We start from the raw sequence: 6,610 nt of genomic DNA on the forward strand, positions 1-6,610 counted from the left end.
GTTCAGCCTTTGCATAAAACATTGCTTTTCAGTCAAAAAAGTGAGATAATATCTGTAAAACATGTTAACCACTGAGCACATAATAGACAACTAGGGAATTTGGGCATTTTCTTTTTTCCCCAAGGGTTACCTTATTCTTTCAAATGTATTTAATTCAGTCTGAAAAATGGAAAGCAAAAACAATGGGAATAATTGTCTTTCAGCCAGTGCTTAGTGTATGTGGTCATTGTGGAAACCACTATATATACTCTTGAATTTGTACAATTTCTCTATGGGATAAATGATATTATTACCCTTATTTTATACTCAAGTTAAGAAAATTGCCCGTAATATATAAATAGCTTGTTTGAAAGGGGGGTCATCTCCTCTTCCAAGTTGCTCAAAAGGGAACTTAAAGAGATTTATTTTGATACATGTTAATGAATCTGTAGGTCTGAAGATCATTGGTTTTAAACTGTGGACTCTGTTTTACCTAAGTAGTGAAAAAAATCAACTTATTAAAGCAGAGTTGTTAGCTCTTTTTCTGCTTATAGAATCCATCTTTCAGGTTTCTGTGTTTACAGTAGATAACTAGACACACAGAGTCAGGGTTTAGAAACCTTCTTGTAGATTTCAGAGCAAACTGTTTATTTTACTTTCTTTCTTTTTATTTTTTATTTTTTATTGTTGGTTGTTCAAAACATTACATAGTTCTTGATATATTTCACACTTTGATTCAAGTGGGTTATGAACTCCCATTTTTACCCCATATACAGATTGCAGAATCACATCAGTTACACATCCATTGATTTACATATTGCCATACTAGTGTCTGTTGTGTTCTGCTGCCTTTCCTATCCTCTACTATCCCCCCTCCCCTCCCCTCCCCTCCCCTCTTCTCTCTCTGCCCCCTCTACTGTCATTCATTTGTCCCCCTTGTATTATTTTTCCCTTTCCCCTCACTACCTCTTGTATGTACTTTTGTATAACCCTGAGGGTCTCCTTCCATTTCCATGCAATTTCCCTTCTCTCTCCCTTTCCCTCCACCTCTCATCCCTGTTTAATGTTAATCTTCTTCTCATGCTCTTCGACCCTACTCTGTTCTAAGTTACTCTCCTTATATCAAAGAAGACATTTGGCATTTGTTTTTTAGGGATTGGCTAGCTTCACTTAGCATAATCTGCTCTAATGCCATCCATTTCCCTGTAAATTCTATGATTTTGTCATTTTTTTAATGCAGAGTAATACTCCATTGTGTATAAATGCCACATTTTTTTTTATCCATTCGTCTATTGAAGGGCATCTAGGTTGGTTCCACAGTCTTGCTATTGTGAATTGTGCTGCTATGAACATCAATGTAGCAGTGTCCCTGTAGCATGCTCTTTTTAGGTCTTTAGGGAATAGACCAAGAAGGGGAATAGCTGGGTCAAATGGTGGCTCCATTCCCAGCTTTCCAAGAAATCTCCATACTGCTTTCCAAATTGGCTGCACCAATTTGCAGTCCCACCAGCAATGTACAAGTGTACCCTTTTCCCCACATCCTCGCCAGCACTTGTTGTTGTTTGACTTCATAATGGCTGCCAATCTTACTGGAGTGAGATGGTATCTTAGGGTGGTTTTGATTTGCATTTCTCTGACTGCTAGAGATGGTGAGCATTTTTTCATGTACTTGTTGATTGATTGTATGTCCCCCTCTGAGAAGTGTCTGTTCAGGTCCTTGGCCCATTTGTTGATTGGGTTGTTTATTATTTTATTGTCTAATTTTTTGAGTTCTTTGTATACTCTGGATATTAGGGCTCTATCTGAAGTGTGAGGAGTAAAGATTTGTTCCCAGGATGTAGGCTCCCTATTTACCTCTCTTATTGTTTCTTTTGCTGAGAAAAAATTTTTTAGTTTGAGTAAGTCCCATTTGTTGATTCTAGTTATTACCTTTTGTGCTATGGGTGTCCTATTGAGGAATTTGGAGCCCAACCCCACAGTATGTAGATCATAGCCAACTTTTTCTTCTATCAGACGGTGTGTCTCTGATTTGATATCAAGCTCCTTGATCCATTTTGAATTAACTTTTGTGCATGGCGAGAGAAAGGGATTCAGTTTCATTTTGTTGCATATGGATTTCCAGTTTTCCCAGCACCATTTGTTGAAGATGCTATCCTTCCTCCATTGCATGCTTCTAGCCCCTTTATCAAATATAAGATAGTTGTAGTTTTGTGGATTGGTTTCTGTGTCCTCTATTCTGTACCATTGGTCCACCCGCCTGTTTTGGTACCAGTACCATGCTGTTTTTGTTACTATTGCTCTGTAGTATAGTTTGAAGTCTGGTATCGCTATACCGCCTGATTCACACTTCCTGCTTAGCATTGTTTTTGCTATTCTGGGTCTTTTATTTTTCCATATGAATTTCATGATTGCTTTTTCTATTTCTACAAGAAATGCCATTGGGATTTTGATTGGCATTGCATTAAACCTATAGAGAACTTTTGGTAATATCACCATTTTGATGATGTTAGTTCTGCCTATCCATGAACAGGGTATATTTTTCCATCTTCTAAGATCTTCTTCTATTTCTCTCTTTAGGGTTCTGTAGTTTTCATTGTATAAGTCTTTCACCTCTTTTGTTAGGTTGATTCCCAAGTATTTTATTTTTTTTGAAGATATTTTGAATGGAGTGGTTGTCCTCATTTCCATTTCAGAGGATTTGTAGCTGATATACAGGAATGCCTTTGATTTATGCGTGTTGATTTTATATCCTGCCACTTTGCTGAATTCATTTATTAGCTCTAATAGTTTCTTTGTAGACCCTTTTGGGTCTGCTAGATATAGAATCATATCATCTGCAAATAGTGATAATTTAATTTCTTCTTTTCCTATTTTTATGCCTTTAATTTCTTTCGACTGTCTAATTGCTCTGGCCAGTGTTTCGAGAACTATGTTGAACAGAAGTGGAGAGAGAGGGCATCCCTGTCTTGTTCCAGATTTTAGAGGGAATGCCTTCAGTTTTTCTCCATTCAGAATGATGCTAGCCTGAGGCTTAGCATAGATTGCTTTTACAATATTGAGGTATGTTCCTGTTATCCCTAGTTTTTCTAGAGTTTTGAACATAAAGGGATGCTGTACTTTGTCGAATGCTTTTTCCGCATCTATCGAGATGATCATATGGTTCTTATTTTTAAGTCTATTGCTGTGGTGAATAACATTTATTGATTTCCGTATATTGAACCAGCCTTGCATCCCAGGGATGAATCCTACTTAATCATGGTGCACAATTTTTTTGATATGTTTTTGTATCCGATTCGCCAGAATTTTATTGAGGATTTTTGCATCTAGGTTCATTAGAGATATTGGTCTATAGTTTTCTTTCTTTGAAGTGTCTTTGTCTGGTTTAGGTATCAGGGTGTTGTTGGCCTTGTAGAATGAATTTGGAAGTTCTCCCTCTTTTTCTATTTCCTGAAGTAGCTTGAAAAGTATTGGTATTAGTTCTTCTTTAAAGGTTTTGTAAAATTCTGCTGTATACCCATCCGGTCCTGGGCTTTTCTTAGCTGGTAGTCTTTTTATGGTTTCTTCTATTTCCTCAATTGATATTGGTCTGTTTAGGTTGTCTATATCTTCCTGACTCAATCTGGGCAGATCATATGACTTAAGAAATTTATCTATGCCTTCACTATCTTCTAATTTATTGGAGTATAAGGATTCAAAATAATTTTGATTATCTTCTGTATTTCTGAAGTGTCTTTTGTGATATTGCCTTTTTCATCCCGTATGCTAGTAATTTGAGTTCTCTCTCTTCTTCTCTTTGCTAGCATGGCTAAGGGTCTGTCGATTTTGTTTATTTTTTCAAAGAACCAACTTTTAGTTTTGTCAATTTTTTCAATTGTTTCTTTTGTTTCGATTTCATTAATTTCAGCTCTGATTTTAATTATTTCTTGCCTTCTACTTCTTTTGCTGTTGTTTTGCTCTTCTTTTTCTAGGATTTTGAGATGAAGTATGAGATCATTTATTTGTTGGTTTTTTCTTTTTTTAAGGAATGAACTCCAAGCAATGAATTTTCCTCTTAGAACTGCTTTCAATGTGTCCCGTAGATTCCGATATGTTGTGTCTGTGTTTTTATTTATCTCTAAGAATTTTTTAATTTCCTCCTTGATGTCTTCTATAACCCATTGATCATTCAGTAACCTATTGTTCATTTTCCAAGTGATGCATGATTTTTCCTTCCTTCTTTTATCGTTGATTTTCAGTTTCATTCCATTATGATCAGTTAAGATGCATGGTATTATCTCTACCCCTTTATACTCTCTAAGAGTTGCCCTGTGACATAATATATGATCTATTTTTGAGAAGGATCCATGTGCTGCTGAGAAAAAAGTGTAACTGCTTGATGTTGGGTGGTATATTCTATATATGTCAATTAAGTCTAGGTTATTAATTGTGTTATTGAGTTCTATAGTTTCCTTATTCAACTTTTGTTTGGAAGATCTGTCCATTGGTGAGAGAGGTGCGTTGAAGTCTCCCATGATTATTGTATGGTGGTCCATTAGACTCTTGAACTTGAGGAGAGTTTGTTTGATGAACATAGCTGCACCATTGTTAGGGGCATATATATTTATGATTGTTATGTCTTTTTGGTGTATGGTTCCCTTGAGCAGTATGTAGTGTCCCTCTTTATCCATTTTGATTAACTTAGGCTTGAAATCTATTTTATTTGATATGAGTATGGACACAGCTGCTTATTTCCGAAGTCCATATGAGTGATATGATTTTTCCCAACCTTTCACCTTCAGCCTATGTATGTCTTTTCCTATCAAATGCATCTCCTGTAGGCAGCATATTGTTGGGTCTTGTTTTGTGATCCATTCTACTAGCCTGTGTCTCTTAATTGGTGAGTTTAAGCCATTAACATTTAGGGTTATTATTGAGATATGGGTTGTTCTTCCAGCCATATTTGTTTATTTATGTTACTAAACAAGGTTTGTTTTCCTCTTTGATTATTTTTCCCCCCTTTACTGTCCTACCTCCCACTGTTGGTTTTCATTGTTATTTTCCATTTCCTCTTCCTGTAATGTTTTGCCAAGGATGTTTTAAAGAGATGTTTTTCTAGCTGCAAATTCTTTTAACTTTTGTTTATCGTGGAAGGTTTTAATTTCATCTTCCATCCTGAAACTTAATTTCGCTGGATACACAATTCTTGGTTGGAACCCATTTTCTTTCAGTGTTTGAAATATGTTATTCCAGGATCTTCTAGCTTTCAGAGTCTGTGTTGAAAGATCAGCTGTTATCCTGATTGGCTTACCCCTAAATGTGATCTGCTTCCTTTCTCTTGTAGCTTTTAAAATTCTCTCCTTATTCTGTATGTTGGGCATCTTCATTATAATGTGTCTAGGTGTGGATCTCTTATGATTTTGCACATTCGGCGTCCTGTAGGCTTCTAGGATTTGGGATTCTGTCTCATTCTTCAAATCTGGGAAGTTTTCTCGTATTATTTCATTGAATAGATTGCTCATTCCTTTGGTTTGAAACTCTATCCCTTCCTGTATCCCAATGACTCTTAAGTTTGGTCTCTTAATGTTATCCCATATTTCTTGGATGTTCTGCTCATGGTTTCTTAACAGTCTTGCTGAGCTGTCTATGTTCTTTTCAAGTTGAAATACTTTATCTTCATTGTCTGATGTTCTATCTTCTAAGTGTTCTACTCTGCTGGTAGTATTCTCCATTGAGTTTTTAAATTGGTTTATTGCTTCCTGCATTTCTAGGATTTCTGTTTGTTTGTTTTTTATAACCTCTATCTCCCTGTATAGTTGATCTTTTGCTTCTTGGATTTGTTTATGTAATTCATTGTTGAAGTGATCTTTCATTGTCTGATTTTGCTGTCTGATGTCTTCCTTGAGACTCCAGATCATCTGAAGCATGTATATCCTGAATTCTTTATCTGACATTCCATCTGCTGCAGATATTACCTCTTCTAACGTTGAGTTGACCTGCATTGCTTGTGGTCCTTTCTTTCCTTGTCTCTTCATACTGTTCGCGTTCCTTTCTACTTGGTGAAACTGTTGTGCTATTGAATTTTCCCCCTATATATTTATATTGGTCTTGTATGGTTGCAAAGTCTCCCTCGCAGTCGTAGCCGGTGGCTCTGCCCCTCCTCCAATTGGGGCAATGTGCCTACCACACCGGCAGGCCGCTGGGCCTGTTCTGTCGGTCGGTAGCAGGTCCACCTACCTTGCAGGCGCGGGCGGTGGCTCTGCCCCTCTGCGGGCCGCTAGGCTTGTTCTGTCGGTGGTCGCAGTTCTGCCTACTTTGCAGGCGCGGGCAGCGGCACTGCCTCTCTGCAGGCCGCTGGGCCTGTCCTGCCGGTGGGTCGCCTGTCCGCCTACCTTGCAGGTGCAGGGGGGGGTGGCTCTACCCTTCCGCAGGCCGCTGGGCCTGTCTGTCGGTTGCAGGTCTGGCCTGTTCTGTTGGTGGTCACAGTTCCGCCTACCTTGCAGGCGCGGGGGGGGGGGGTGGCTCTGCCCCTCAGCTGGCCGCTGGGCCTGTTCTGTGAGTGGTCACAGTTCCGCCTACCTTGCAGGCGCGGGGGAGGGGGCGACTCTGCCTCTCAGCAGGCCGCTGCGCCTCTATTTTACTTTCTTAAGGGCAA

This window comes from Marmota monax, unplaced genomic scaffold (assembly GCF_021218885.2).
Source record: "Marmota monax isolate L192 unplaced genomic scaffold, Marmota_monax_Labrador192_F-V1.1 WCK01_AAM20220418_F8-fsc00097, whole genome shotgun sequence".
Taxonomy (NCBI): domain Eukaryota; kingdom Metazoa; phylum Chordata; class Mammalia; order Rodentia; family Sciuridae; genus Marmota; species Marmota monax.